Raw genomic sequence first — 27529 nt, 5'->3', positions numbered from 1 at the left:
TTAATTTCGTGCTGAAAATACATACACTCCTTCTTCCCTCCCCCCCTCCCATCATTTGTTTCCTTGTGCGTTCACACTGCACCTCTCCTTCTCGTTCTAATATCGATTAAAAAGTCCCTGATTCTTGACTCACATTTGCGTATAAACAAGCGGACCATAGTTCCAGTCGCGCGTAACGTCGAACGACCCATCTAAAAAAAAATTGTTGCGATACGAGGAATTCCCAAGAGGTCACCCATCCGAGAACTATTTTCTCCCAAGCACGCTTAACTGCAGAGTTCTGATGGGATCCAGTGCATTAGTGCTGGTATAATCACACCTGTTTAATTTCGTGCTGCAAATATATAAACTCCTTCTCTTTTCTTCCCCATCCCGTCATTTGTTTCCTTGTGCGTGCGAACTGCACCTCCCGTAGTCGTTCTAATATCAAGTAAAATGCCACGGCGCCGTGACTCACATTTGTGAATAAACCTGCGGACCATAAATCAAGTCGCGTGTAACGTCGAAAGAATCATGTACAAAAAGATGGGTGCAACACGAGGACTTCACAAGAAAATGGGTGAAATATAAGGACTTCGCAGGAGGTAACCCATGCTAGTACTACTCTCGCCCAAGCACCCTTACCTATGGAGTTCTGATAGAATCCGATGCATTAGTGCTGGTATAATCGCACCTGTTTCATTTCGTGCTGAAAATACATACACTCCTTCTTCCCTCCCCTCCTCCCATCATTTGTTTCCTTGTGCGTTCACACTGCACCTCTCCTTCTCGTTCTAATATCGATTAAAATACCCCTGATTCTTGACTCACATTTGCGTATAAACCAGCGGACCATAGTTCCAGTCGCGCGTAACATCGAACGACCCGTCTGAAAAAAATTTGTGCAACACGAGGGCTTACCAAGTGGTCACCCATCCGAGTACTACTCTCGCCCAAGCACACTTAACTGCGGAGTTCTGATGGGATCCGGAGCTTTAGTGCTGGTATGATCGCACCTGTTTAATTTCGCGCTGCAAATACATACACTTCTTCTCCTTTCTTCCCCTTCCCATCATTTGTTTCTTTGTGCGTTCACACTTCACATCTCATTCTCGTTCTAATATTAATTAAAATGCCCCTGCTTCTTGACTCACATTTGCGTATAAACCAGTGGACCCTAGTTCCAGACGCGCGTAACGTCGAACGACCCGTCTGAAAAAAAATTGATGCGACACGAGGACTTCCCAGGAGGTCACCCATCCGAGTACTAATCTCGCCCAAGCACACTTCACTGCGGAGTTCTGATGGGATCCGGTACATTAGTGCTGGTATGATCGCACCTGTTTAATTTTGCGCTGCAAATAGATAAACTCATTCCCCTTTCTTCCCCCTCCCGTCATTTGTTTCCTTGTGCGTGCGCACTGCACCTCCCGTACTCGTTCAAATATCAAGTAAAATGCCACGGTGCCGTGACTCACATTTGCGAATAAACCTGCGGACCATAAATCAAGTCGCGCGTAACGTCGAAAGAATCATCTGCAAAAAGATGGGTGCAACACAAAGACCTCCCAAGAAAATGGTTGAAATATAAGGACTTCGCAGGAGGTCACCCATCCTAGTACTTTTCTCGCCCAAGCACCCTTAACTGCGGAGTTCTGATAGAATCCGTTGCATTAGTGCTGGTATGATCCCTCATGTTTCATTCTGCACTGCAAATACATACACTCTTTCTCCTCCCATCCCCCCTCCCGTCATTTGTTTCCTTGTGCGTGCACTCTGCATCTCTTTTTCTCGTTCTAATATTAAGTAATATGCCCCGGCACCGTGACTCACCTTTGCAAATGAACCAGCGGTTTATAATTCCATTCGCGCGTAACGTCGAACAACCCATCCGAAAAAAAATTGGTACAACACGAGGGCTTCCCAAGTGGTCACCCATCCGAGTACTACTCCCGCCCAAGCACACTTAACTGTGGAGTTCTGATGGGATCCGGAGCTTTAATGCTGGCATGATCGCACCTGTTTAATTTCGCTCTGCAAATACACAAACTCATTCTCCTTTCTTCCCCCTCCCGTCAATTGTTTCTTTGTGCGTTCACACTTCACCTCTCATTCTCGTTCTAATATCGATTAAAATGCCCCTGCTTCTTGACTCACATTTGCGTATAAACCAGCGTACCCTAGTTCCAGACGTGCGTAACGTCGAACGACTCGTCTGAAAAAAAATTTGTGCGACACGAGTACTTCCCAGGAGGTCACCCATCCGATTACTAATCTCGCCCAAGCACAAATAACTGCGGAGTTCTGATGGGATCCGGTGCATTAGTGCTGGCATGATCGCACCTGTTTAATTTCGCTCTGCAAATACACAAACTCATTCCCCTTTCTTCCCCCTCCCGTCATTTGTTTCCTTGTGCGTGCGCACTGCACCTCCCGTTCTCGTTCTAATATCAAGTAAAATGTCACGGCACCGTGACTCACATTTGCGAATAAACCTGAGGACCATAATTCAAGTCGTGCGTAACGTCGAAAGAATCATTTGCAAAAAAATGGGCGCAACACGGGGACTTCACAAGAAAATGGGTGAAATATAAGGACTTCGCAGGAGGTAACCCATGCTAGTACTACTCTGGCCAAAGCACCCTTACCTACGGAGCTCTGATAGAATCCGTTGCATTAGTGCTGGTATGATCGCACCTGTTTCATTTCGTGCTGAAAATACATACACTCCTTCTCCTTCCCTCCCCCTCCCATCAATTGTTTCCTTGTGCGTTCACACTGCACCTCTTCTTCTCGTTCTAATATCAGTTAAAATGCCCCTGCTTCTTGACTCACATTCGCGTATAAACCAGTAGACCCTAGTTCCAGTCGCGCGTAACGTCGAACGACCCGTCTGAAAAAAATTGGTGCGACACGAGGACTTCCAAGGAGGTCACCCATCCGAGTACTACTCTCGCCCAAGCACACTTAACTGCGGAGTTCTGATGGGATCCGGTGCATTAGTGCTGGTATGATCGCACCCGTTTACTTTCGCGCTGCAAATACATAAATTCCTTCTCCTTTCTTCCCCCTCCCGTCATTTGTTTCCTTATGTGTGCGCACTGCACCTCCCGTGCTCGTTCTAATATCAAGTAAAATGCTACGGTGCCGTGACTCACATTTGCGAATAAACCTGAGAACCATAATTCAAGTCGCGCGTAACGTCGAAAGAATCATCTGCAAAAAAATGGGTGCAACACGAGGACTTTCTAAGAAAATAGGTGAAATATAAGGACTTCGCATGAGGTCACCCATCCTAGTGCTACTCTCGCCCAAGCACCCTTAACTTGCGGAGTTCTGATAGAATCCGTTGCATTGGTGCTGGTATGATTGCTCATGTTTCATTCTACGCTGCAAATACATACACTCTTTCTCCCTCCATCCCATCTCCCGTTATTTGTTTCCTTGTGTGTGCACTCTGCATCTCTCCTTCTTGTTCTAATATCAACTAAAATGCCCTGGTATCATGACTCACCTTTGCGAATGAACCAGCGGTTTATAATTGCATTCGCGCGTAACGTCGAATGATCGATCTGAAAAAAAAATGGGTGCAACACGAGTACTTCCCAGGAGGTCACCAATCCGAGTACTACTCCCGCCCAAGCACACTTAACTGCTAAGTTCTGATGGGATACGGTGCATTAGTGCTGGTATGATGGCACCTATTTAATTTCGCGCTGCAAATACGTAGACTCCTTCTCCTTTCTTCCCCTTCCCGTCATTTGTTTCGTTGTGCGTGTGCACTGCACCTCTCGTTCTCGTATAAATATCAAGTAAAATGTCACGGCGCAGTGACTCACATTTTCGAATAAATCTGCGGAATATAATTAAAGTCGCGCGTAACGTCGAATGGCACATCTGAAAAAAAAATGGGTGCAACACGAGAACTTCCCAGGAGGTAACCCATCATTGTACTACTTTCGCCAAAGCACACTTAACTGCGGAGTTCTGATGGGATCCGGTGCATTTGTGCTGGTGTGACCGCACCTGTTTAATTTCGTGCTGAAAATACATACACTCCTTTTTCCCTCCCGCCCTCCCATCATTTGTTTCCTTTTGCGTTCACATTGCATTTCTCCTTCTCGTTCTAATATCGATTAAAATGCCCCTGATTCTTGACTCACATTTGCGTATAAACCAGCGGACCATAGTTCCAGTCGCGCATAATGTCGAACGACCTATCTGAAAAAAAATTGCTGCGATACGAGGACTTCTCAAGAGGTCACCCATCCGAGTACTACTCTCGCCCAAGCACACTTAACTGTAGAGTTCTAATGGGATCCAGTACATTAGTGTCGGTATGATGCCACTTGTTTAATTTTGCGCTTCAAATACATACACTCCTAATCTTTTCTTCCTCCTCCCGTCATTTGTTTCCTTGTGCGTGCGCACTGCACCTCTCGTACTCGTTCTAATATCAAGTAAAATGCCACGGCGCCGTGACTCACATTTGCGAATAAATCTGCAGACCATAATTAAAGTCGCGCGTAACGTCGAACGACACATATGAAAAAAAAAAAATGGGTGCAACACGAGAACTTCCCAGGAGGTAACCCATCATTGTACTACTTTCGCCAAAGCACACTTAACTGCGAAGTTCTGATGGGATCCGGTGCATTTGTGCTGGTGTGACCGCACCTGTTTAATTAGGTGCTGAAAATACATACACTCCTTCATCCCTCCCCCCCTCCCATCATTTGTTTCCTTGTGCGTGCACTCTGCATCTCTCTTTCTCGTTCTAATATCAAGTAATATGCCCCGGCACCGTGACTTACCTTTGCAAATGAACCAGTGGTTTATAATTCCATTCGCGCGTAACGTCGAAAAACCAATCCGAAAAAAAATAGGTGCAACACGAGGACTTCCCAAGTGGTCACCTATCCAAGTACTACTCTCGCCCAAGCACACTTAACTGCAGAGTTCTGATGGGATCCGATGCATTAGTGCTGGTATGGTCGCACCTGTTTAATTTCACGCTGCAAATACATAAACTCCTTCTCCTTTCTTCCCCCTCCTGTCATTTGTTTCCTTTTGCGTGCGCACTGCACCTCTCGTTCTCGTTCAAATATCAAGTAAAATGCCACGGTGCCGTGACTCACATTTGCGAATAAATCTGCGGACCATAATTCAAGTCGCGCGTAACGTCGAACGGCACATCTGAAAAAAAGAAAATGGGTGCAACACGAGAACTTCCCAGGAGGTAACCCATCATTGTACTACTTTCGCCAAAGCACACTTAACTGCGAAGTTCTGATGGGATCCGGTGCATTTGTGCTGGTGTGACCGCACCTGTTTAATTTGGTGCTGAAAATACATACACTCCTTCTTCCCTCCCCCCCTCCCATCATTTGTTTCCTTGTGCGTGCACTCTGCATCTCTCTTTCTCGTTCTAATATCAAGTAATATGCCCCGGCACCGTGACTCACCTTTGCAAATAAACCAGCGGTTTACAATTCCATTCGCGCGTAACGTCGAAAAACCAATCCGAAAAAAAATAGGTGCAACACGAGGGCTTCCCAAGTGGTCACCCATCCAAGTACTACTCTCGCCCAAGCACACTTAACTGCAGAGTTCTGATGGGATCCGATGCATTAGTGCTGGTATGGTCGCACCTGTTTAATTTCGCGCTGCAAATACATAAACTCCTTCTCCTTTCTTCCCCCTCCTGTCATTTGTTTCCTTTTGCGTGCGCACTGCACCTCTCGTTCTCGTTCAAATATCAAGTAAAATGCCACGGTGCCGTGACTCACATTTGCGAATAAATCTGCGGACCATAATTAAAGTCTCGCGTAACGTCGAACGGCACATCTGAAAAAAAGAAAATGGGTGCAACACGAGAACTTCCTAGGAGGTAACCCATCTTTGTACTACTTTCGCCAAAGCACACTTAACTGCGAAGTTCTGATGTGATCCGGTGCATTTGTGCTGGTGTGACCGCACCTGTTTAATTTGGTGCTGAAAATACATACACTCCTTCTTCCCTCCCCCCCTCCCATCATTTGTTTCCTTGTGCGTTCACACTGCACATCTCCTTCTCGTTCTAATATCGATTAAAATGCCCCTGCTCCTTCACTCACATTTGAGTATAAACCAGCAGATCATAGTTCTAGTCGCGCGTAACGTCGAACTACCCATCTGAAAGAAAATTGTTGCGATACGAGGACTTCCCACAAGAGGTCACCCATCCGAGTACTACTCTCGCCCAAGCACGCTTAACTGCAGAGTTCTGATGGGATCCAGTGCATCAGTGCTGGTATGATGCCACTTGGTTAATTTTGCGCTTCAAATACATACACTCCTTCTCTTTTCTTCCTCCTCCCTTCATTTGTTTCCTGGTGCGTGCGCACTGCACCTCTCGTACTCGTTCTAATATCAAGTAAAATGTCACGGCTCCGTGACTCACATTTGCGAATAAACCTGCGGACCATAAATCAAGTCGCGCGTAACGTCGAAAGAATCATCTGCAAAAAGATGGGTGCAACACGAGGACCTCCCAAGAAAATGGGTGGAATATAAGGACTTCGCAGGAGGTCACCCATCCGAGTACTTTTCTCGCCCAAGCACCCTTAACTGCGGAGTTCTGATAGAATCCGTTGCATTTGTGCTGGTTTGATCGCACCTGTTTCATTTCATGCTGAAAATACATATACTCCTTCTCCTTCCCTCCTTCTCCCATCAATTGTTTCTTTGTGCGTTCACACTGCACCTCTCCTTCTCGTTCTAATATCGATTAAAATGCCCCTGCTTCTTCACTCACATTTGCGTATAAACCAGCGGACATGAGTTCCAGTCGCGCGTAACGTTGAACGACCCATCTGAAAAAAAATTGTTGCGATACGAGGACTTCCCAAGAGGTCACCCATCCGAGTACTACTCTCGCCCAAGCACACTTAACTGCGGAGTTCTGATGGTATCCGGTGCATTAGTGGTGGTATGATCGCACCCGTTTAATTTCGCGCTGCAAATACATAAACTCCTTCCCCTTTCTTCCCCCTCCTGTTATTCGCTTCCTTGTGCGTGCGCACTGCACCTCCCGTGCTCGTTCTAATATCAAGTAAAATGCTACGGTGCCGTGACTCACATTTGCGAATAAACCTGAGGACCGTAATTCAAATCGTGCGTATCGTCGAAAGAATCATCTGTAAAAAAATGGGTGCAACACGAGGACTTCCTAAGAAAATGGGTGAAATATAAGGACTTCGCAGGAGGTCACCCATCCTAGTGCTTCTCTCGCCCAAGCACCCTTAACTTGCGGAGTTCTGATAGAATCCGTTGCATTGGAGCTGGTATGATTGCTCATGTTTCATTCTGCGCTGCAAATACATACACTTTTTCTCCCTCCATCCCCCCTCCCGTCATTTGTTTCCTTGTGCGTGCACTCTGCATCTCTCTTTCTCGTTCTAATATCAATTAAAATGCCCCTGCTTCTTGACTCACATTTGCGTATAAACCAGTGGACCCTAGTTCCAGTCGAACGTAACGTCGAACGACCCGTCTGAAAAAAAAATTAGTGCGACACGAGGACTTCCAAGGAGGTCACCCATCCGAGTACTACTCTCGCCCAAGCACACTTAACTGCGGAGTTCTGATGGGATCCGGTGCATTTGTGCTGGTATGATCGAACCTGTTTAATTTCGCGCTGCAAATACATAAACTCCTTCTCCTTTCTTCCCCCTCCCGTCATTTCTTTCCTTGTGCGTGCATACTGCACCTCTCGTTCTCGTTCAAATATCAAGTAAAATGCCACGGCGCCGTGACTCACATTTGCGAATAAATCTGTGGACCATAATTAAAGTCGCGCGTAACGTCGAACGACACATCTGAAAAAAAGAAAATGGGTACAACACGAGAACTTCCCAGGAGGTAACCCATGCTAGTACTACTCTCGCCCAAACACCCTTACCTACGGAGTTCTGATAGAATCCGTTGCATTAGTGCTGGTATGATCGCACCTGTTTCATTTCGTGCTGAAAATACATACTCCTTCTCCTTCCCTCCCCCTCCCATCAATTGTTTCCTTGTGCGTTCACACTGCACCTCTCCTTCTCGTTCTAATATCGATTAAAATGCCCCTGCTCCTTGACTCACAATTGCGTATAAACCAGCGGACCATAGTTCCAGTCGCGCGTAACGTCGAACGACCCATCTGAAAAAAAATTGTTGCAATACGAGGACTTCCCAAGAGGTCACTCATCCGAGTACTACTCTCGCCCAAGCACACTTAACTGCAGAGTTCTGATGGGATCTAGTACAGAAGTGCTGGTATGATGCCACTTGTTTAATTTTGCGCTTCAAATACATACACTCATTCTCTTTTCTTCCTCATCCCGTCATTTGTTTCCTTGTGCGTGCGCACTGCACCTCCCGTACTCGTTCTAATATCAAGTAAAATGTCATGGCGCCGTGATTCACATTTGCGAATAAATCTGCGGACCATAAATCAAGTCGCGCGTAATGTCGAAAGAATCATCTGCAAAAAGATGGGTGCAACACGAGGACCTCCCAAGAAAATGGGTGAAATATAAGGACTTTGCAAGAGGTCACCCATCCGAGTACTTTTCTCGCCCAAGCACCCTTAACTGCTGAGTTCTGATAGAATCCGTTGCATTAGTGCTGGTATGATCCCTCATGTTTCATTCTACACTGCAAATACATACACTCTTTCTTCTTCCATCCCCCCTCCCGTCATTTGTTTCCTTGTGCATGCACTCTGCATCTCTCTTTCTCGTTCTAATATCAAGTAATATGCCCCGGCACCGTGACTCACCTTTGCAAATGAACCAACGGTTTATAATTCCATTCGCGCGTAATGTCGAACAATCCATCCGAAAAAAAATAGGTGCAACACGAAGGCTTCCCAAGTGGTCACCCATCCGAGTACTAATCTCGCCCAAGCACACTTCACTGTGGAGTTCTGATGGGATCCGGTGCATTAGTGCTGGTATGATCGCACCTTTTTAATTTTGCGCTGCAAATACATAAACTCATTCCCCTTTCTTCCCCCTCTCGTCATTTGTTTCCTTGTGCGTGCGCACTGCACCTCCCGTTCTTGTTCTAATATCAAGTAAAATGCTACAGCGCCATGACTCACATTTGCGAATTAACCTGAGGACCATAATTCAAGTCGCGCGTAACGTCGAAAGAATCATCTGCAAAAAAATGAGTGCAACACGAGGACTTCACAAGAAAATGGGTGAAATATAAGGACTTTGCAGGAGGTAACCAATGCTAGTACTACTCTCGCCCAAGCACCCTTACCTACGGAGTTCTGATAGAATCCGTTGCATAAGTGCTGGTATGATCGCACCTGTTTCATTTCGCGCTGCAAATACATACACTCCTTCTCCTTTCTTCCCCCTCCCGTCATTTGTTTCCTTGTGCGTGCGCACTGCCCCTCTCGTTCTCGTTCAAATATCAAGTAAAATGCCACGGCGCCGTGGCTCACATTTGCGAATAAATCTGCGGACCATAATTAAAGTCGCGCATAACGTCGAGCGGCACATCTGAAAAAAAGAAAAAGGGTGCAGCACGAGAACTTCCCAGGAGGTAACCCATCATTGTACTACTTTTGCCAAAGCATAGTTAACTGCGGAGTTCTGATGGGATCCGGTGCATTTGTGCTGGTGTGACCGCACCTGTTTAATTTCGTGCTGAAAATACATACACTCCTTCTTCCCTCCCCCCCTCCAATCATTTGTTTCCTTGTGCGTTCACACTGCACCTCTCCTTCTCATTCTAACATCGATTAAAATGCCCCTGATTGTTGACTCACATTTGCGAATAAACCAGTGGACAATAGTTCTAGTCGCGCGTAACGTCGAACGACCCGTCTGAAAAAAAATTGGTGCGACACGAGGACTTCCAGGAGGTCACCCATCCGAGTACTACTCTCTCCCAAGCACACTTAACTACAGAGTTCTAATGGGATCTAGTGCATTAGTGCTGGTATGATCGCACCCGTTTAATTCCGCGCTGCAAATACATAAACTCCTTCTCCTTTCTTCCCCCTCCCGTCATTTGTTTCCTTGTGCGTGTGCACTGCACCTCCCGTGCTCGTTCTAATATAAAGTAAAATACTACGGTGCCGTGACTCACATTTGCGAATAAACCTGAGGATCATAATTCAAGTCTCGCGTATCGTCGAAAGAATCATTTGCAAAAAAGTGGGTGCAACACGAGGACTTCCTAAGAAAATGGGTGAAATATAAGGACTTCGCAGAAGGTCACCCATTCGAGTACTTTTCTCGCCCAAGCACCCTTAACTGCGTAGTTCTGATAAAATCTGTTGCATTAGTACTGGTATGATTGCTCATGTTTCATTCTGCACTGCAAATACATACACTTTTTCTCCCTCCATCCCCCCTCCCTTCATTTGTTTCCTTGTGCGTGCATTCTACATCTCTCCTTCTCATTCTAATATCGATAAAAATGCCCCTGCTTCTTGGCTCACATTTGCGTATAAACTAGTGGACCCTAATTCCAGTCGCGCGTAACGTCGAACGACCCGTCTGAAAAAAAAAATTTATGCGACACGAGGACTTCCCAGGAGGTCACCCATCCGAGTACTAATCTTGCCCAATCACACTTCACTACGGAGTTCTGATGGGATCCGGTGCATTAGTGCTGGTATGATAGCACCTGTTTAATTTTGCGCAACAAATACATAAACTCATTCCCCTTTCTTCTCCCTCCCGTCATTTGTATCCTTGTGCGTGCGCACTGCACCTCCCGTTCTCGTTCTAATATCAAGTAAAATACTACAGCGCCGTGACTCACATCTGCGAATAAACCATAGGACCATAATTCAAGTCGCGCGTAACGTCGAAAGAATCATCTGCAAAAAAATGGGTACAACACGAGGACTTCACAAGAAAATGGGTGAAATATAAGGACTTCGCAGGAGGTAACCCATGGTAGTACTACTCTCGCCCAAGCACCCTTACCTACGGAGTTCTGATAGAATCCGTTGCATTATTGCTGGTATGATCGCACCTGTTTCATTTCGCGCTGCAAATACACACACTCCTTCTCCTTTCTTCCCCCTCCCGTCATTTGTTTCCTTGTGCGTGCGCACTGCACCTCTTGTTCTCGTTCAAATATCAAGTAAAATGTCACGGCGCCGTGACTCACATTTGCGAATAAATCTGCGGACCATAATTCAAGTCGCGCGTAACGTCGAACGGCACATCTGAAAAAAAGAAAATGGGTGCAACACGAGAACTTCCCAGGAGGTAACCCATCATTGTACTACTTTCGACAAAGTACACTTAACTACGGAGTTCTGATGGGATCCGGTGCATTTGTGCTGGTGTGACCGCACCTGTTTAATTTCGTGCTAAAAATAAATACACTCATTCTTCCCTCCCCCCTCCCATCATTTGTTTCCTTGTGCGTCACATTGCACCTCTCCTTCTCGTTCTAATATCGATTAAAATGCCCCTGATTCTTGACTCACATTTGCGTATAAACCAGCGGACCATAGTTCTAGTTGCGCGTAACGTCGAACGACCCGTCTGAAAAAAAATTGGTGCGACACGAGGACTTTCCAAGAGGTCACCCATCCGAGTACTACTCTCGACCAACCACACTTAACTAGAGAGTTCTGATGTGATCCAGTGCATTAGTGCTGGTATGATGCCACTTGTTTAATTTTGCGCTTCAAATACATACACTCCATCTCTTTTCGTCCTCCTCCCGTCATTTGTTTTCTTGTGCGTGCGCACTGCACCTCCGTTCTCGTTCTAATATCAAGTAAAAAGTCACGGCGCCGTGACTCATATTTGCGAATAAACCTGCGGACCATAATTAAAGTCGCGCGTAACGTCGAACGACATATCTGAAAAAAAGAAAATGGGTGCAACACGAGGACTTCACAAGAAAATGGGTGAAATATAAGGACTTCGCAGGAGGTAACCCATGCTAGTACTACTCTCGCCCAAGCACCCTTACCTACGGAGTTCTGATAGAATCCGTTGCATTAGTGCTGGTATGATCGCACCTGTTTCATTTTGTGCTGAAAATACATACACTCCTTCTCCTTCCCTCCCCCTCCCATCAATTGTTTCCTTGTGCGTTCACACTGCACCTCCCCTTCTCGTTCTAATATCGATTAAAATGCCCGTTCTTCTTGATTCACAATTGCGTATAAACCAGCGGACCATAGTTCTAGTCGCGCGTAACGTCGAACGACCCGTCTGAAAAAAACTGGTGCGACACGAGGACTTCCCAGGAGGTCACCCATCCGAGTACTACTCTCGCCCAAGCACACTTAACTGCGGAGTTCTGATGGGATCCGGTGCATTAGTGCTGGTATGATCGCACCCGTTTAATTCCTCGCTGCAAATACATAAACTCCTTCTCCTTTCTTCCCCCTCCCGTCATTTGTTTCCTTGTGCGTGCGCACCGCACCTCCCGTGCTCGTTCTAATATCAAGTAAAATGCTACGGTGCCGTGACTCACATTTGCGAATAAACCTGAGGACCATAATTCAAGTCGCGCGTATCGTCGAAAGAATCATCTGCAAAAAAATGGGTGCAACACGAGGACTTCCTAAGAAATGGGTGAAATATAAGGACTTCGCAGGAGGTCACCCATCCTAGTGCTACTCTCGCCCAAGCAGCCTTAACTCTCGGAGTTCTGATAGAATCCGTTGCATTGGTGCTGGTATGATTGCTCATGTTTCATTCTGCGCTGCAAATACATACACTTTTTCTCCCTCCATCCCCCTCCCGTCATTTGTTTCCTTGTGCGTTCACACTGCACCTCTCCTTCTCGTTCTAATATCGATTAAAATGCCCCTGCTTCTTGACTCACATTTGCGAATAAACCTGAGGACCATAATTCAAGTCGCGTGTAACGTCGAAAGAATCATCTGCAAAAAAATGGCTGCAACACGAGGACTTTACAAGAAAATGGGTGAAATATAAAGACTTCGCAGGAGGTAACCCATGCTAGTACTACTCTCGCCCAAGCACCCTTACGTGTGGAGTTCTGACAGAATCCGATGCATTAGTGCTGGTATGATCGCACCTGTTTCATTTCGTGCTGAAAATACATACACTCTTTCTCCTTCGCTCCCCTTCCCGTCATTTGTTTCCTTGTGCGTGCACTCTGCATCTCTCTTTCTCGTTCTAATATCGATTAAAATGCCCCTGCTTCTTGACTCACATTTGCGTATAAACCAGCGGATCCTAGTTCCAGTCGCGCATAACGTCGAACGACGCGTCTGAAAAAAAATTGGTTCGACACGAGGACTTCCCAGGAGGTCACCCATCCGAGTACTAATCTCGCCCAAGCACACTTAACTGCTGAGTTCTGATGGGGTCCGGTGCATTAATGCTGGTATGATCGCACCCGTTTAATTTTGCGCAGCAAATACATATACTCCTTCTCCTTTCTTCCCCCTCCCATCATTTGTTTGCTTGTGCGTGCGCACTGCACCTCCCGTGCTCGTTCTAATATCAAGTAAAATGCTACGGTGCCGTGACTCACATTTGCGAATAAACCTGAGGACCATAATTCAAGTCGCGCGTATTGTCGAAAGAATCATATGCAAAAAAATGGGTGCAACACGAGGACTTCCTAAGAAAATGGTTGAAATATAAGGACTTCGCAGGAGGTCATCCATTCTAGTGCTACTCTCGCCCAAGAACCCTTAACTTGCGGAGTTCTGATAGAATCTGTTGCATTGGTGCTGGTATGATTGCTCATGTTTCATTTTGCGCTGCAAATACATACACTTTTTCTCCCTCCATCCCCCCTCCCGTCAATTGTTTCCTTGTGCGTTCACACTGCACCTCTCCTTCTCGTTCTAATATCGATTAAAATGCCCCAGCTTCTTGACTCACATTTGCGAATAAACCTGAGGACCATAATTCAAGTCGCGCGTAACGTCGAAAGAATCATCTGCAAAAAAATGGGTGCAACACGAGGACTTTACAAGAAAATGGGTGAAATATATGGACTTCGCATGAGGTAACCCATGCTAGTACTACTCTCGCCCAAGCACCCTTACGTATGGAGTTCTGATAGAATCCGATGCATTAGTGCTGGTATGATTGCACCTGTTTCATTTCGTGCTGAAAATACATACACTCTTTCTCCTTCCCTCCCCCTCCCGTCATTTGTTTCCTTGTGCGTGCACTCTGCATCTCTCTTTCTCGTTCTAATATCGATTAAAATGCCCCTGCTTCTTAACTCACATTTGCGTATAAACCAGTGGACCCTAGTTGCAGTCGCGCATAACGTCGAACGACCGGTCTGAAAAAAAAACTTAGTGCGACACGAGAACTTCCCAGGAGGTCACCCATCCGAGTATTACTCTCGCCGAAGCACACTTAACTGCGGAGTTCTAATGGGATACGGTGCATTAGTGCTAGTATGATCGCACCTTTCTAATTTTTCGCTACAAATACATAAACTCCTTCTCCTTTCTTCCCCCTCCCGTCATTTGTTTCCTTGTGCGTGCACACTGCACCTCACGTTCTCGTTCAAATATCAAGTAAAATGCCACGGCGCCGTGACTCACATTTGCGAATAAATCTGCGGACCATAATTAAAGTCGAGCGTAACGTCGAACGGCACATCTGAAAAAAAAGAAAATGGGTGCAGCACGAGAACTTCCCAGGAGGTAACCCATCATTGTACTACTTTCGCCAAAACACACTTAACTGCGGAGTTCTGATTAGATCCGGTGCATTTGTGCTGGTGTGACCGCACCTGTTTAATTTCGTGCTGAAAATACATACACTCCTTCTTCCCTACCCCCTCCCATCATTTGTTTCCTTGTGCGTTCACACTGCGCCTCTCCTTCTCGTTCTAATATCGATTAAAATGCCCCTGATTCTTGACTCACATTTGCGTATAAACCAGCGGACCATAGTTCCAGTAGCGCGTAATGTCGAACGACCCCTCTGAAAAAAAATTGTTGCGATACGAGGACTTCCCAAGAGGTCACACATCCGAGTACTACTCTCGCCCAAGCACACTTCACTGCGGAGTTCTGATGGGATCCGGTGCATTAGTGCTGGTATGATCGCACCTGTTTAATTTTGCGCTGCAAATACATAAACTCATTCCCCTTTCTTCCCCCTCCCGTCATTTGTTTCCTTGTGCGTGCGCACTGCACCTCCCGTTCTCGTTCTAATATCAAGTAAAATGCTACACCGCTGTGACTCACATTTGCGAATAAACCTGAGGACCATAATTCAAGTCGCACGTAACGTTGAAAGAATCATCTGCAAAAAAATGGGTGCAACACGAGGACTTCCCAAGTGGTCACCCATCCGAGTACTTTTCTCGCCCAAGCACCCTTAACTGCGGAGTTCTGATAGAATCTGTTGCATTAGTGCTGGTATGATCCCTCATGTTTCATTCTGCACTGGAAATACATACATATGATCCCTCATGTTTCATTCTGCACTGGAAATACATACACTCGTTCTCCTTCCATCCCCCCTCCCGTCATTTGTTTCCTTGTGCGTGCACTATACATCTCTCTTTCTCGTTCTAATATCAAGTAATATGCCCCGGCACCGTGACTCACCTTTGCAAATGAACCAGCGGTTTATAATTCCATTCGAGCGTAATGTCGAACAACCCATCCGAAAAAAAATAGGTGCAACACGAGGGCTTACCAAGTGGTCACCCATCCGAGTACTACTCTCGCCCAAGCACACTTAATTGCAGAGTTCTGATGGGATCCGAAGCTTTAGTGCTGGTATGATCGCACCTGTTTAATTTTGCGCTGCAAATACATACACTCCTTCTCCTTTCTTCCCATCCCATCATTTGTATCCTTGTGCGTTCACACTTCACCTCTCATTCTCGTTCTAATATCGACTAAAATGCCCCTGCTTCATGACTCACATTTGCGTATAAACCAGCAGACCATAGTTCCAGACGCGCGTAACGTCGAACGACCCGTCTGAAAAAAAAATTAGTGTGACAAGAGGACCTTCCAAGAAAATGGGTGAAATATAAGGACTTCACTGGAGGTCACCCATCCGAGTACTTTTCTCGCCCAAGCACCCTTAACTGCGGAGTTCTGATAGAATCTGTTGCATTAGTGCTGGTATGATCCCTCATGTTTCATTCTGCACTGGAAATACATACACTCTTTCTCCTTCCATCCCCCCTCCCGTCATTTGTTTCCTTATGCGTGCACTATACATCTCTCTTTCTCGTTCTAATATCAAGTAATATGCCCCGGCACCGTGACTCACCTTTGTAAATGAACCAGCGGTTTATAATTCCATTCGAGCGTAATGTCGAACAACCCATCCGAAAAAAAATAGGTGCAACACGAGGGCTTCCCAAGTGGTCACCCATCCGAGTACTACTCTCGCCCAAGCACACTTAACTGCAGAGTTCTGATGGGATCCGAAGCTTTAGTGCTGGTATGATCGCACCTGTTTAATTTTGCGCTGCAAATACATACACTCCTTCTCCTTTCTTCCCATCCCATCATTTGTATCCTTGTGCGTTCACACTTCACCTCTCATTCTCGTTCTAATATCGACTAAAATGCCCCTGCTTCATGACTCACATTTGCGTATTAACCAGCGGACCATAGTTCTAGATGCGCGTAACGTCGAACGACCCGTCTGAAAAAAAAATTAGTGTGACAAGAGGACTTCACAGGAGGTCACCCATCCGAGTACTAATCTCGCCCAAGCACACTTAACTGCGGAGTTCTGATGGGATCCGATGCATTAGTGCTGGTATGATCGCAACTGTTTAATTTTGCGCTGCTAATAAATAAACTCATTCCCCTTTCTTCCCCCTCCCGTCATTTGCTTTTTTGTGCGTGCGAACTGCACCTGTCGTTCTCATTCAAATATCAAGTAAAATGTCACGGCGTCGTGACTCACATTTACGAATAAATCTGCAGACCATAATTAAAGTCGCGCGTAATGTCGAACGGCATATCTGAAAAAAAGAAAATGGGTGCAACACGAGGACTTGGCAAGAAAATTGGTGAAATATAAGGACTTCGCAGGAGGTAACCCATGCTAGTACTACTCTCGCCCAAGCACCCTTACCTACAGAGTTCTGATAGAATCCGTTGCATCAGTGCTGGTATGATCGCACCTGTTTCATTTCGCGCTGCTAAAACATACTCCTTATCCTTTCTTCCCCCTCCCGTCATTTGTTTCCTTGTGCGTGCGCACTGCACCTCTCGTTCTCGTTCAAATATCAAGTAACATGCCACGGCGCCGTGACTCACATTTGCGAATAAATCTGGGGACCATAATTAAAGTCGCGCGTAACGTCGAACAGTACATATGAAAAAAAGAAAATGGGTGCAACACGAGAACTTCCCAGGAGGTAACCCATCATTGTACTACTTTCGCCAAAACACACTTAACTGCGTAGTTCTGATGGGATCCGGTGCATTTGTGCTGGTGTGACCGCACCTGTTTAATTTCGTGCTGAAAATACATACACTCCTTCTTCCCTCCCCCCCTCCCATCATTTGTTTCCTTGTGCGTGCACTATGCGTATCTCTTTCTCGTTCTAATATCAAGTAATATGCCCCGGCATCGTGACTCACCTTTGCAAATGAACCAGTGGTTTATAATTCCATTTGCGCATAACGTCGAAAAACCCATCCGAAAAAAAATAGGTACAACACGAGGGCTTCCCAAGTGGTCACCCATCTGAGTACTACTCTCGCCCAAGCACACTTAACTGCAGAGTTCTGATGGGATCCAGTGCATTAGTGCTGGTATGATCGAACCTATTTAATTTCGCGCTGCAAATACATAAACTCCTTCTCCTTTCTTCCCCCTCCTGTCATTTCTTTCCTTGTGCGTGCGCACTGCACCTCTCGTTCTCGTTCAAATATCAAGTAAAATGCCACGGCGCCGTGACTCACATTTGCGAATAAATCTACGGACCATAATTAAAGTCGCGCGTAACGTCGAACGGCACATCTGAAAAAAGAAAATGGGTGCAACACGAGAACTTCCCAGGAGGTAACCCATTATTGTACTACTTTCGCCTAAGCACACTTAACTGAGGAGTTCTGATGGGATCCGGTGCATTTGTGCTGGTATGATCGCACCCGTTTAATTCCGCGCTGCAAATACATAAACTCCTTCTCCTTTCTTGCCCCACCCGTCATTTGTTTCCTTGTGCGTGTGCACTGCACCTCCCGTGCTAGTTCTAATATCAAGTAAAATGCTACGGTGCCGTGACTCACATTTGCGAATAAACCTGAGGACCATAATTCAAGTCGCGCGTATCGTCGAAAGAATCATCTGCAAAAAAATGGGTGCAACACGAGGACTTCCTAAGAAAATGGGTGAAATATAAGGACTTCGCAGGCGGTAACCCATCCTAGTGCTTCTCTCGCCCAAACACCCTTAACTTGCAGAGTTCTGATAGAATCCGTTGCATTGGTGCTGGTATGATTGCTCATGTTTCATTCTGCGCTGCAAATAAATACACGTTTTCTCCCTCCGTCCCCCCTCCCGTCATTTGTTTCCTTGTGCGTGCACTCTGCATCTCTCCTTCTCGTTCTAATATCGATTAAAATGCCCCTGCTTCTTGAGTCACATTTGCGTATAAACTAGCGGACCCTAGTTCCAGACGCGTGTAACGTCGAACGACCCGTCTGAAAAATAATTGGTGCGACACGAGGACTTCCCAGGAGGTTACCCATCCGAGTACTAATCTCACTCGAGCACACATAACTGCGGAGTTCTGATGGGATCCGGTGCATTAGTGCTGGTATGATCGCACCTGTTTAATTTCGCGCTGCAAATACATAAACTCATTTCCCTTTCTTCCCCCACCCATTATTTGTTTCCTTATGCGTGCGCACTGCACCTCCCGTTCTCGTTCTAATAACAAGTAAAATGCTACAGCTCCGTGACTCACATTTGCGAATAAACCTGAGGACCATAATTCAAGTCGCGCGTAACGTCGGAAGAATTATCTGCAAAAAAATGGGTGCAACACGAGTACTTCACAAGAAAATGGGTAAAATACAAAGACTTCGCAGGAGGTAACCCATGCTAGTACTACTCTCGCCCAAGCACCCTTACCTACAGAGTTCTGATAGAATCCGTTGCATTAGTGCTGGTATGATCGCACCTGTTTCATTTCGTGCTGAAAATACATGCACTCCTTCTCCTTCCCTCCCCCTCCCATCAATTGTTTCCTTGTGCGTGCACTCTGCATCTCTCCTTCTCGTTTTAATATCGATTAAAATGCCTCTGCTTCTTGACTCACATTTGCGTATAAACCAGCGGACCCCAGTTCCAGTCGAGCGTAACGTCGAACGACCCGTCTGAAAAAAAATTGGTGCGACACGAGGACTTCCCAGGAGGTCACCCATCCGAGTACTACTCTCGCCCAAGCACACTTAACTGCAGAGTTCTGATGGGATCCGGTGCATTAGTGCTGGTATGATCACACCCATTTATTTTTGCGCTGCAAATACATAAACTCCTTCTCCTTTCTTCCCCCTCCCATCATTTGTTTCCTTATGCGTGCACATTGCACCTCCCGTGCTCGTTCTAATATCAAGTAAAATGCTACGGTGCCGTGACTCACATTTGCGAATAAACCTGAGGACCATAATTCAAGTCGCGCGTATTGTCGAAAGAATCATCTGCAAAAAAATGTGTGGAACACGAGGACTTCCTAAGAAAATGGGTGAAATTTTTGGACTTCGCAGGAGGTCACCCATCCTAGTGCTACTCTCGCCCAAGCACCCTTAACTTGCGAAGTTCTGATAGAATCCGTTGCATTGGAGCTGGTATGATTGCTCATGTTTCATTCTGCGCTGCAAATACATACACTTTTTCTCCCTCCATCCCCCCTCCCGTCATTTGTTTCCTTGTGCGTGCACTCTGCATCTCTCCTTCTCGTTCGAATATCGATTAAAATGCCCCTGCTTCTTGACTCATATTTGCGTATAAACCAGTGGACCCTAGTTCCAGTCGCGCGTAACGTCGAACGACCCGTCTGAAAAAAAAAATTAGTGCGACACGAGGACTTACCAGGAGGTCACCCATCCGAGTACTAATCTCGCCCAAGCACACTTAACTGCAGAGTTCTAATGGAATCCGGTGCATTAGTGCTGGTATGATCGAACCTGTTTAATTTTGCGCTGCAAATACATAAACTCCTTCTCCTTTCTTCCCCCTCCCGTCATTTGTTTCCTTGTGCTTGCGCACTGTACCTCTCGTTCTCGTTCAAATATCAAGTAAAATGCCACGGCGCCGTGACTCACATTTGCGAATAAATCTGCGGACCATAATTAAAGTCGTGCGTAACGTCGAACGGCACATCTGAAAAAAAGAAAATGGGTGCAACACGAGAACTTCCCAGGAGGTAACCCATCATTGTACTGCTTACGCCAAAGCACACTTAACTGCGAAGTTCTGATGGGATCCGGTGCATTTGTGCTGGTGTGACCGCACCTATTTAATTTCGTGCTGAAAATACATACACTCCTTCTTCCCTCCCCCATCCCATCATTTGTTTCCTTGTGCGTTCACACTACACCTCTCCTTCTCGTTCTAATATCGATTAAAATGCCCCTGATTCTTGACTCACATTTGCGTATAAACCAGCGGACCATAGTTCCAGTCGCGCGTAACGTCGAACAACCAATCTGAAAAAAAAAAGTTGCAACACGAGGGCTTCCCAAGTGGTCACCCATCCGAGTACTACAATCGCCCAAACACACTTAACTGCGGAGTTCTGATGGGATCCGGAGCTTTATTGCTGGTATTATCGCACCTGTTTAATTTCGCGCTGCAAATACATACACTCCTTCTCCTTTCTTCCCCCTCCCGTCATTTGTTTCCTTGTGCGTTCACACTTCACCGCTCATTCTCGTTCTAATATCGATTAAAATGCCCCTGCTTCTTGACTTACATTTGCGTATAAACCAGCGGACCCTAGTTCCAGACGAGCGTAACGTCGAACGACCCGCCTGAAAAAAAAATTGATGCGACACGAGAACTTCCCAGGAGGTCACCCATCCGAGTACTAATCTCGCTCAAGCACACTTCACTGCGGAGTTCTGATGGGATCCGGTACATTAGTGCTGGTATGATCGCACCTGTTTAATTTTGTGCTGCAAATACATAAACTCATTCCCCTTTCTTCCCCCTCCCGTCATTTGTTTCCTTGTGCGTGCGCACTACACCTCCCGTTCTCGTTATAATATCAAGTAAAATGCTAAAGCGCCGTGACTCACATTTGCGAATAAACCTGAGGACCATAATTCAAGTCGCGCATAACATCGAAAGAATGATCTGCAAAAAAATGGGTGCAACACGAGGACTTCACAAGAAAATGGGTGAAATATAAGGACTTCGCAGGAGGTAACCCATGCTAGTACTACTCTCGCCCAAGCACCCTTACCTACGGAGTTCTGATAGAATCCGTTGCATTAGTGCTGGTATGATCGCACCTGTTTCTTTTCGTGCTGAAAATACATACACTCCTTCTCCTTCCCTCCCCCACCCATCAATTGTTTCCTTGTGCGTTCACACTGCACCTCTCCTTCTCGTTCTAATATCGATTAAAATGCCCCTGCTTCTTGACTCACAATTGCGTATAAACCAGCGGACCCCAGTTCCAGTCGAGCGTAACGTCGAACGACTCGTCTGAAAAAAAATTGGTGCGACACGAGGACTTCCCAGGAGGTCACCCATCCAAGAACTACTCTCGTCCAAGCACACTTAACTGCGGAGTTCTGATGGGATCCAGTGCATTAGTGCTGGTATGATCGCACCTGTTTAATTCCGCGCTGCCAATACATAAACTCCTTCTCCTTTCTTCCCCCTCCCGTCATTTGTTTCCTTGTGCGTGCGCACTGTACCTATCGTGCTCGTTCTAATATCAAGTAAAATGCTACGGTGCCGTGACTCACATTTGCGAATAAACTTGAGGACCATAATTCAAGTCGCGCGTATCGTCGAAAGAATCATCTGCAAAAAAATGGGTGGAACACGAGGACTTCCTAAGAAAATGGGTGAAATTTAAGGACTTCGCAGGAAGTCACCCATCCTAGTGCTACTCTCGCCCAAGCACCTTTAACTTGCGGAGTTCTAATAGAATCCGTTGCATTGGTGCTGGTATGATTGCTCATGTTTCATTCTGCGATGCAAATACATACACGTTTTCTCCCTCCATCCCCCCTCCCCTCATTTGTTTCCTTGTGCGTGCACTCTGCATCTCTCTTTCTCGTTCTAATACCGATTAAAATGCTCCTGCTTCTTGACTCACATTTGCGTATAAACCAGTGGACCCTTGTTCCAGTCGCGCGCAATGTCGAACGACCCGTCTGAAAAAAAAATTAGTGCGACACGAGGACTTCCCAAGAGGTAACCCATTCGAGTACTAATCTCGCCCAAGCACACTTAACTGCGGAGTTCTGATAGGATCCAGTGCATTAGTGCTGGTATGATCGAACCTGTTTAATTTCGCGCTGCAAATACATAAACTCCTTCTCCTTTATTCCCCCTCCCGTTATTTGTTTCCTTGTGCGTGCGCACTGCACCTCTCGTTCTCGCTCAAATATCAAGTAAAATGCCACGGCGCCGTGACTCACATTGTCCAATAAATCTGCGGACTATAATTAAGGTCGCGCGTAAGGTCGAACGGCACATCTGAAAAAAAGAAAATGGGTGCAACACGAGAACTTCCAATGAGGTAACCCATCATTGTACTACTTTCGCCAAAGCGCACTTAACTGCGGAGTTATGATGGGATCCGGTGCATTTGTGCTGGTGTGACCGCACCTATTTAATTTGGTGCTGAAAATACATACACTCCTTCCCTCCCCCCCTCCCATCATTTGTTTCCTTGTGCGTTCACACTGCACCTCTCCTTCTCGTTCTAATATCGATTAAAATGCCCCTGATTCTTGACTCACATTTGCGTATAAACCAGCGGACCAAAGTTCCAGTCGCGCGTAACGTCGAACGACCCATCTGAAAAAAAATTGTTGCGATACGAGGACTTCCCAAGAGGTCACCCATCCGAGTACTACACTCGCCCAAGCACACTTAACTGCAGAGTTCTGATAGGATCCAGTGCATTAGTGCTGGTATGATGCCACTTGTTTAATTTTGCGCTTCAAATACATACACTCCTTCTCTTTTCTTCCTCCTCCCGTCATTTGTTTCCTTGTGCGAGCGCACTGCACCTCCTGTACTCGTTCTAATATCAAGTAAAATGCCACGGCGCCGTGACTTACATTTGCGAATAAACCTGTGGACCATAAATCAAGTCGCGCGTAACGTCGAAAGAATCATCTGCAAAAAGATGGGTGCAACACGAGGACCTCCCAAGAAAATGGGTGAAATATAAGGACTTCGCAGGAGGTCACCCATCCGACTACTTTTCTCGCCCAAGCACCCTTAACTGCGGAGTTCTGATAGAATCCGTTGCATTAGTGCTGGTATGATCCCTCATGATTCATTCTGCACTGCAAATACATACACTCTTTCTCCTCCAATCACCCCTCCCGTCATTTGTTTCCTTGTGCGTGCACTCTGCATCTCTCTTTCTCGTTCTAATATCAAGTAATATGCCTCGGCACCGTGACTCACCTTTGCAAATGAACCAGCAGTTTATAATTCCATTCGCGCGTAACGTCAAACAACCAATCTGAAAAAAAATAGGTACAACACGAGGGCTTTCCAAGTGGTCACCTATCCGAGTACTACTCTCGCCCAAGTACACTTAACTGCGGAGTTCTGATGGGATCCGGGGCTTTAGTGTTGGTATGATCGCACCTATTTAATTCTCGCTGCAAATACATACACTCCTTCTCCTTTCTTCCCCCTCCCGTCATTTGTATCCTTGTGTGTTAACACTTCACCTCTCATTCTCGTTCTAATATCGATTAAAATGCCCCTGCTTATTGACTCACATTTGCGTATAAACCAGCGGACCCTAGTTCCAGACGCGCCTAACGTCGAACGACCCGTCTGAAAAAAAATTGGTGCGACACGAGGACTTCCCAGGAGCTCAACCATCCGAGTACTAATCTCGCCCAAGCACACTTAATTGCGGAGTTCTGATGGGATCCGGTGCAATAGTGCTGGTATGATCGCACCAGTTTAATTTTGCGCTTCAAATGCATAAACTCATTCCCCTTTCTTCCCCCTCCCGTCATTTGTTTCCTTGTGCATGCACACTGCACCTCCCGTTCTCGTTCTAATATCAAGTAAAATGCCACGGCGCCGTGACTCACATTTGCGAATAAACCTGAGGACCATAATTCAAGTCGCGCGTAACGTCGAAAGAATCATCTGCAAAAAAATAGGTACAACACGAGGACTTCACAAGAAAATGGGTGAAATATAAGGACTTCGCAGGAGGTAACCCATGCTAGTACTACTCTCGCCCAAACACCCTTACCTACGGAGTTCTGATAGAATCCGTTGCATTAGTGCAGGTATGATCGCACCTGTTTCATTTCTTGCTGAAAATACATACACTCCTTCTCCTTCCTTCCCCCTCCCATCAATTGTTTCCTTGTTCGTTCACACTGCACATCTCCTTCTCGTTCTAATATCGATTAAAATGCCCCTGCTTCTTGACTCACATTTGCGTATAAACCAGCGGACCCTAGTTCCAGTCGCGCGTAACGTCGAACGACCCGTCTGAAAAAAAATTGGTGCGACACGAAGACTTCCCAGGAGATCACCAATCCGAGTACTACTCTCGCCAAAGCACACTTTACTGCAGAGTTCTGACGGGATCCGGTGCATTAGTGCTGGTATGATCGCACCCGTTTAATTCCGCGCTGCAAATACATAAACTCCTTCTCCTTTCTTCCCCCTCCCGTCATTTGTTTCCTTGTGCGTGCGCACTGCACCTTCAGTGCTCCTTCTAATATAAAGTAAAATGCTACGGTGCCGTGACTCACATTTGCGAATAAACTTGAGGACCATAATTCAAGTCGCGCGTATTGTCGAAAGAATCATCTGCAAAAAAATGTGTGGAACACGAGGACTTCCTAAGAAAATGGGTGAAAGACTTCGCATGAGGTCACCCATCCTAGTGCTACTCTCGCCCAAGCACCCTTAACTTGCGGAGTTCTGATAGAATCCGTAGCATTGGTGCTGGTATGATTGCTCATGTTTCATTCTGCGCTGCAAATACATACACATTTTCTCCCTCCATCCCCCCTCCCGTCATTTGTTTCCTTGTGCGTGCACTCTGCATCTCTCCTTCTCGTTCTAATATCGATTAAAATGCCCCTGCTTCTTGACTCATATTTGCGTATAAACCAGTGGACCCTAGTTCCAGTCGCGCGTAACGTCGAACAACCCGTCTGAAAAAAAAATTAGTGCGACACGGGGACTTCCCAAGAGGTCACCCATCGGAGTACTACTCTCGCCCATGCACACTTAACTGCGGAGTTCTGATGGGATCCGGTGCATTAGTGCTAGTATGATCGCACCTGTTTAATTTTGCGCTGCAAATACATAAACTCCTTCTCCTTTCTTCCACCTCCCGTCATTTGTTTCCTTGTGCGTGCACACTGCACCTCTCGTTCTCGTTCAAATATCAAGTAAAATACCACGACACCGTGACTCACATTTATGAATAAATCCGCGGACCATAATAAAAGTAGCGCGTAACGTCGTACGACACATCTGAAAAAAAGAAAATGGGAGCAACACGAGAACTTCCCACGAGGTAACCCATCATTGTACTACTTTTGCCAAAGAACACTTAACTGCGGAGTTCTGATGGGATCCGGTGCATTTGTGCTGGTATGATCGCACCCGTTTAATTTTGCGCTACAAATACATAAACTCATTCCCCTTTCTTCCCCCTCCCGTCATTTGTTTCCTTGTGCGTCCGCACTGCACCTCCCGTTCTCGTTCGAATATCAAGTAAAATGCCACGGCGCCGTGACTCACATTTGTAAATAAATTTGTGGACCATAATTAAAGTCGCGCGTAACGTCGAACGACACATCTGAAAAAAAGAAAATGGGTGCAACACGAGGACTTCACAAGAAAATGGGTGAAATATAAGGACTTCACAGGAGATAACCCACGCTAGTACTACTCTCGCCCAAGCACCCTTACCTACGGAGTTCTGATAGAATCCGTTGCATTAGTGCCGGTTTGATCGCACCTGTTTCATTTCGTGCTGAAAATACATACACTCCTTCTCCTTCCCTCCCCCTCCCATCAATTGTTTCCTTGTGCGTTCACACTGCACCTCTCCTTCTCGTTCTAATATCGATTAAAATGGTCCTGCTTCTTGACTCACATTTGCGTATAAACCAGCGGACCCCAGTTCCAGTCGCGCGTAACGTCGAACGACCCGTCTGAAAAAAAATTTGTGCGACACGAGGACTTCCCAGGAGGTCACCCATGCGAGTACTACTCTCGCCCAAGCACACTTAACTGCGGAGTTCTGATGAGATCCGGTGCATTAGTGCTGGTATGATCGCACTCGTTTAATTCCGTGCTGCAAATACATAAACTCCTTCCCCTTTCTTCCCCCTCCCGTCATTTGTTTCCTTGTGCGTGCGCACTGTACCTCCCGTGCTCGTTCTAATATAAAGTAAAATGCTACGGTGCCGTGACTCACATTTGCGAATAAACCTGACGACCATAATTCAAGTCGTGCGTATCGTCAAAAGAATCATCTGCAAAAAAAATGGGTGCAACACGAGAACTTCCTAAGAAAATTGGTGAAATATAAGGACTTTGCAGGAGGTCACCCATCCTAGTGCTACTCTCGCCCAAGCACCCTTAACTTGCGGAGTTTTGATAGAATCCGTCGCATTGGCGCTGGTATGATTGCTCATGTTTCATTCTGCGCTGCAAATACATACACTTTTTCTCCCTCCATCCCCCCTCCCGTCATTTGTTTCCTTGTGCGTGCACTCTGCATCTCTCCTTCTCGTTCTAATATCAATTAAAATGCCCCTGCTTCTTGACTCACATTTGCGTATGAACCAGGGGACCCTAGTTCCAGTCGCGCGTAGCGTCGAACGACCCATCTAAAAAAAAAATTAGTGCGACACGAGGACTTCCCAGGAGGTCACCCATGATCGCAGCCGTTTAATTTCGCGCTGCAAATACATAAATGCCTTCCCCTTTCTTCTCCCTCCTGTTATTTGTTTCCTTGTGCATGCGCACTGCTCCTCTCGTTCTCATTCAAATATGAAGTAAAATGCCACGGCGCCGTGACTCACATTTGCGAATAAATCTGCGGACCATAATTAAAGTCGCGCGTAACTTCGAACGGCACATCTGAAAAAAAGAAAATGGGTGTAACACGAGAACTTCCCAGAAGGTAACCCATCATTGTACTACTTTCACCAAAGCACACTTAACTGCGGAGTTCTGATGGGATTCGGTGCATTTATGCTGGTATGATCGCACCTCTTTAATTTCGCGCTGCAAATACATAAACTCCTCCTTTCTTCCCCCTCCCGTCATTTGTTTCCTTGTGCGTGCGCACTGCACCTCTCGTTCTCGTTCAAATATCAGGTAAAATGCCA

At 46.2% G+C, this 27529-nt stretch overlaps 9 non-coding genes and 44 pseudogenes across 9 annotated transcripts; all 53 read right to left on the bottom strand.

The window, feature by feature from the left end:
- Positions 1–202: 202 nt before the first annotated feature.
- Positions 203–321, bottom strand: LOC148251082 (5S ribosomal RNA; annotated as a pseudogene).
- A 557-nt stretch (positions 322–878) lies between these two features.
- LOC148251081 (5S ribosomal RNA) lies at positions 879–997 on the bottom strand (annotated as a pseudogene).
- Positions 998–1202: 205 nt separating this feature from the next.
- Positions 1203–1321, bottom strand: LOC148251080 (5S ribosomal RNA). Its single transcript, XR_015815193.1, has one exon. It is a non-coding gene; the product is annotated as a 5S ribosomal RNA (ribosomal RNA).
- A 560-nt stretch (positions 1322–1881) lies between these two features.
- On the bottom strand, positions 1882–2000 carry LOC148251079 (5S ribosomal RNA; annotated as a pseudogene).
- A 205-nt stretch (positions 2001–2205) lies between these two features.
- Positions 2206–2324, bottom strand: LOC148251078 (5S ribosomal RNA; annotated as a pseudogene).
- Positions 2325–2882: 558 nt separating this feature from the next.
- Positions 2883–3001, bottom strand: LOC148251077 (5S ribosomal RNA). Its single transcript, XR_015814424.1, has one exon. It is a non-coding gene; the product is annotated as a 5S ribosomal RNA (ribosomal RNA).
- A 562-nt stretch (positions 3002–3563) lies between these two features.
- Positions 3564–3682, bottom strand: LOC148251076 (5S ribosomal RNA; annotated as a pseudogene).
- Positions 3683–3888: 206 nt separating this feature from the next.
- On the bottom strand, positions 3889–4007 carry LOC148251075 (5S ribosomal RNA; annotated as a pseudogene).
- A 204-nt stretch (positions 4008–4211) lies between these two features.
- Positions 4212–4329, bottom strand: LOC148251074 (5S ribosomal RNA; annotated as a pseudogene).
- A 210-nt stretch (positions 4330–4539) lies between these two features.
- Positions 4540–4658, bottom strand: LOC148251073 (5S ribosomal RNA; annotated as a pseudogene).
- Positions 4659–4862: 204 nt separating this feature from the next.
- On the bottom strand, positions 4863–4981 carry LOC148251072 (5S ribosomal RNA). Its single transcript, XR_015815225.1, has one exon. It is a non-coding gene; the product is annotated as a 5S ribosomal RNA (ribosomal RNA).
- Positions 4982–5190: 209 nt separating this feature from the next.
- LOC148251071 (5S ribosomal RNA) lies at positions 5191–5309 on the bottom strand (annotated as a pseudogene).
- A 204-nt stretch (positions 5310–5513) lies between these two features.
- LOC148251070 (5S ribosomal RNA) lies at positions 5514–5632 on the bottom strand. The gene has a single exon (XR_015815856.1). It is a non-coding gene; the product is annotated as a 5S ribosomal RNA (ribosomal RNA).
- Positions 5633–5841: 209 nt separating this feature from the next.
- On the bottom strand, positions 5842–5960 carry LOC148251069 (5S ribosomal RNA; annotated as a pseudogene).
- Positions 5961–6164: 204 nt separating this feature from the next.
- On the bottom strand, positions 6165–6284 carry LOC148251068 (5S ribosomal RNA; annotated as a pseudogene).
- A 560-nt stretch (positions 6285–6844) lies between these two features.
- Positions 6845–6963, bottom strand: LOC148251067 (5S ribosomal RNA; annotated as a pseudogene).
- A 562-nt stretch (positions 6964–7525) lies between these two features.
- LOC148251066 (5S ribosomal RNA) lies at positions 7526–7644 on the bottom strand (annotated as a pseudogene).
- A 209-nt stretch (positions 7645–7853) lies between these two features.
- LOC148251065 (5S ribosomal RNA) lies at positions 7854–7972 on the bottom strand (annotated as a pseudogene).
- A 203-nt stretch (positions 7973–8175) lies between these two features.
- On the bottom strand, positions 8176–8293 carry LOC148251064 (5S ribosomal RNA; annotated as a pseudogene).
- Positions 8294–8854: 561 nt separating this feature from the next.
- LOC148251063 (5S ribosomal RNA) lies at positions 8855–8973 on the bottom strand (annotated as a pseudogene).
- Positions 8974–9536: 563 nt separating this feature from the next.
- On the bottom strand, positions 9537–9655 carry LOC148251062 (5S ribosomal RNA; annotated as a pseudogene).
- A 204-nt stretch (positions 9656–9859) lies between these two features.
- Positions 9860–9977, bottom strand: LOC148251061 (5S ribosomal RNA; annotated as a pseudogene).
- Positions 9978–10539: 562 nt separating this feature from the next.
- LOC148251060 (5S ribosomal RNA) lies at positions 10540–10658 on the bottom strand (annotated as a pseudogene).
- A 563-nt stretch (positions 10659–11221) lies between these two features.
- On the bottom strand, positions 11222–11340 carry LOC148251059 (5S ribosomal RNA; annotated as a pseudogene).
- Positions 11341–12222: 882 nt separating this feature from the next.
- On the bottom strand, positions 12223–12341 carry LOC148251058 (5S ribosomal RNA). Its single transcript, XR_015815719.1, has one exon. It is a non-coding gene; the product is annotated as a 5S ribosomal RNA (ribosomal RNA).
- Positions 12342–13254: 913 nt separating this feature from the next.
- LOC148251057 (5S ribosomal RNA) lies at positions 13255–13373 on the bottom strand (annotated as a pseudogene).
- A 917-nt stretch (positions 13374–14290) lies between these two features.
- LOC148251056 (5S ribosomal RNA) lies at positions 14291–14409 on the bottom strand (annotated as a pseudogene).
- Positions 14410–14619: 210 nt separating this feature from the next.
- LOC148251055 (5S ribosomal RNA) lies at positions 14620–14738 on the bottom strand (annotated as a pseudogene).
- Positions 14739–14941: 203 nt separating this feature from the next.
- LOC148251054 (5S ribosomal RNA) lies at positions 14942–15060 on the bottom strand (annotated as a pseudogene).
- Positions 15061–15265: 205 nt separating this feature from the next.
- Positions 15266–15384, bottom strand: LOC148251053 (5S ribosomal RNA; annotated as a pseudogene).
- Positions 15385–15631: 247 nt separating this feature from the next.
- LOC148251052 (5S ribosomal RNA) lies at positions 15632–15750 on the bottom strand (annotated as a pseudogene).
- Positions 15751–16310: 560 nt separating this feature from the next.
- LOC148251051 (5S ribosomal RNA) lies at positions 16311–16429 on the bottom strand. Its single transcript, XR_015815007.1, has one exon. It is a non-coding gene; the product is annotated as a 5S ribosomal RNA (ribosomal RNA).
- Positions 16430–16634: 205 nt separating this feature from the next.
- On the bottom strand, positions 16635–16753 carry LOC148251050 (5S ribosomal RNA; annotated as a pseudogene).
- Positions 16754–17318: 565 nt separating this feature from the next.
- On the bottom strand, positions 17319–17437 carry LOC148251049 (5S ribosomal RNA; annotated as a pseudogene).
- Positions 17438–17641: 204 nt separating this feature from the next.
- LOC148251048 (5S ribosomal RNA) lies at positions 17642–17760 on the bottom strand (annotated as a pseudogene).
- Positions 17761–17968: 208 nt separating this feature from the next.
- On the bottom strand, positions 17969–18087 carry LOC148251047 (5S ribosomal RNA; annotated as a pseudogene).
- A 561-nt stretch (positions 18088–18648) lies between these two features.
- On the bottom strand, positions 18649–18767 carry LOC148251046 (5S ribosomal RNA; annotated as a pseudogene).
- A 559-nt stretch (positions 18768–19326) lies between these two features.
- On the bottom strand, positions 19327–19445 carry LOC148251045 (5S ribosomal RNA). The gene has a single exon (XR_015814500.1). It is a non-coding gene; the product is annotated as a 5S ribosomal RNA (ribosomal RNA).
- A 563-nt stretch (positions 19446–20008) lies between these two features.
- LOC148251044 (5S ribosomal RNA) lies at positions 20009–20127 on the bottom strand (annotated as a pseudogene).
- A 209-nt stretch (positions 20128–20336) lies between these two features.
- On the bottom strand, positions 20337–20455 carry LOC148251043 (5S ribosomal RNA; annotated as a pseudogene).
- Positions 20456–20658: 203 nt separating this feature from the next.
- Positions 20659–20777, bottom strand: LOC148251042 (5S ribosomal RNA; annotated as a pseudogene).
- Positions 20778–20983: 206 nt separating this feature from the next.
- Positions 20984–21102, bottom strand: LOC148251041 (5S ribosomal RNA; annotated as a pseudogene).
- A 559-nt stretch (positions 21103–21661) lies between these two features.
- Positions 21662–21780, bottom strand: LOC148251040 (5S ribosomal RNA; annotated as a pseudogene).
- Positions 21781–22342: 562 nt separating this feature from the next.
- LOC148251039 (5S ribosomal RNA) lies at positions 22343–22461 on the bottom strand (annotated as a pseudogene).
- A 209-nt stretch (positions 22462–22670) lies between these two features.
- LOC148251038 (5S ribosomal RNA) lies at positions 22671–22789 on the bottom strand (annotated as a pseudogene).
- A 201-nt stretch (positions 22790–22990) lies between these two features.
- Positions 22991–23108, bottom strand: LOC148251037 (5S ribosomal RNA; annotated as a pseudogene).
- A 561-nt stretch (positions 23109–23669) lies between these two features.
- Positions 23670–23788, bottom strand: LOC148251036 (5S ribosomal RNA; annotated as a pseudogene).
- Positions 23789–23992: 204 nt separating this feature from the next.
- LOC148251035 (5S ribosomal RNA) lies at positions 23993–24111 on the bottom strand (annotated as a pseudogene).
- Positions 24112–24670: 559 nt separating this feature from the next.
- On the bottom strand, positions 24671–24789 carry LOC148251034 (5S ribosomal RNA; annotated as a pseudogene).
- Positions 24790–25345: 556 nt separating this feature from the next.
- On the bottom strand, positions 25346–25464 carry LOC148251033 (5S ribosomal RNA). Its single transcript, XR_015815109.1, has one exon. It is a non-coding gene; the product is annotated as a 5S ribosomal RNA (ribosomal RNA).
- A 209-nt stretch (positions 25465–25673) lies between these two features.
- LOC148251032 (5S ribosomal RNA) lies at positions 25674–25792 on the bottom strand (annotated as a pseudogene).
- Positions 25793–26355: 563 nt separating this feature from the next.
- On the bottom strand, positions 26356–26474 carry LOC148251031 (5S ribosomal RNA). Its single transcript, XR_015815437.1, has one exon. It is a non-coding gene; the product is annotated as a 5S ribosomal RNA (ribosomal RNA).
- Positions 26475–27293: 819 nt separating this feature from the next.
- LOC148251030 (5S ribosomal RNA) lies at positions 27294–27412 on the bottom strand (annotated as a pseudogene).
- Positions 27413–27529: the final 117 nt, after the last annotated feature.

The sequence above is a fragment of the Carica papaya genome, chromosome 8 (genome assembly GCF_054855325.1).
Source record: "Carica papaya isolate Zhongbai chromosome 8, ASM5485532v1, whole genome shotgun sequence".
NCBI classification, from domain to species: Eukaryota; Viridiplantae; Streptophyta; class Magnoliopsida; order Brassicales; family Caricaceae; genus Carica; species Carica papaya.
This window is presented reverse-complemented; position numbering and strand designations above follow the sequence as displayed.